Genomic DNA, 718 nt, shown 5'->3' with positions numbered 1-718 from the left:
TGGCTTTTAAACACTTTATTGTAGCATAAAGGTTAAAAGAGGGAGTAGAGAAATAAACAATAGATACTTCAATTTGGTAACAAACCCACAGAATAAAAAGGGATATTTCGAGACAAGAAAATCACAAAAGGGAAAAAGGAAAGAACAGAATCTGTATAGATAAACGAATATATGATGTTACCAGCAGTGGGACCTCCCTGGTGGTCCCGTGGTTAAGTCTGTGCCTTCCAGTGCAAGGGGTGAGGGTTTGATCCCTAGTCAGGGAGCTAAGATCCGTATGCCTTGCAGCCAAAAAACCACACATGAAAAACACAAGCAATATTTTAACAAATTAAAGACTTTAAAAGATATTATCAACATAAAAGAACTATTTTATCTGAGACATTTTATAAAACTCTCATGGGTGCTCGCTTCGGCAGCACATATACTAAAATTGGAACAATACAGAGAAGATTAGCATGGCCCCTGCGCAAGGATCACAGGCAAATTCGTGAAGCATTCCATATTTTTTAATACAGTATTGTAAAGTAAAAAAATAAAATTTAAATTAAAAAATAATAATAAAATAAAAAGAAATCACTAAGGAAAATAGTGAACAATGATAAAAAGAAATCAGTAAGTCAGTGGTTATTTGCTCTTAAATTGTAGATATTTCAGAAGATATAATAAAGTTTATGAGTAAAGTAATTAAAATGGAAGATGTTTTTGCAGTTCAAGG

At 32.7% G+C, this 718-nt stretch overlaps 1 non-coding gene across 1 annotated transcript; it reads left to right on the top strand.

Annotated features, from left to right (window-relative positions):
- The first annotated feature begins 403 nt into the window (after positions 1-403).
- LOC138077363 (U6 spliceosomal RNA) lies at positions 404-510 on the top strand. Its single transcript, XR_011144800.1, has one exon. It is a non-coding gene; the product is annotated as a U6 spliceosomal RNA (small nuclear RNA).
- The last annotated feature ends 208 nt before the right edge of the window (positions 511-718 follow it).

Source organism: Capricornis sumatraensis, chromosome 3, assembly GCF_032405125.1.
Source record: "Capricornis sumatraensis isolate serow.1 chromosome 3, serow.2, whole genome shotgun sequence".
Classification (NCBI taxonomy): domain Eukaryota; kingdom Metazoa; phylum Chordata; class Mammalia; order Artiodactyla; family Bovidae; genus Capricornis; species Capricornis sumatraensis.
This window is presented reverse-complemented; position numbering and strand designations above follow the sequence as displayed.